This window comes from Sinocyclocheilus rhinocerous, unplaced genomic scaffold (genome assembly GCF_001515625.1).
Source record: "Sinocyclocheilus rhinocerous isolate Xijiao unplaced genomic scaffold, SAMN03320098_v1.1 scaffold1622, whole genome shotgun sequence".
In the NCBI taxonomy this organism is placed as follows: Eukaryota; Metazoa; Chordata; class Actinopteri; order Cypriniformes; family Cyprinidae; genus Sinocyclocheilus; species Sinocyclocheilus rhinocerous.
The window spans coordinates 770,257-770,456 of record NW_015654513.1 but is presented as its reverse complement, the minus strand read 5'-3'; positions in this window follow the sequence as shown (position 1 = coordinate 770,456).

Sequence of the window (200 nt, the reverse complement as noted above, 5' to 3'; positions counted from 1 at the left end):
TCTCAAATTCCAAAGGGAAAAAAAAAAAAAAACACTTTCAAACACGCCCCTCTGCAGAAAGCGCGGAAAAAACAGGCGCCTACTATTCCTCAGATGTCCAATCAAGCCGTAGTGACGCATTATCAGCCAATCAGTGCAGACTCAGTTTCTGATAGACAGCTTGACTAGCGAATCAGTAGTGCTCCTTTTAAGGGCGGGTC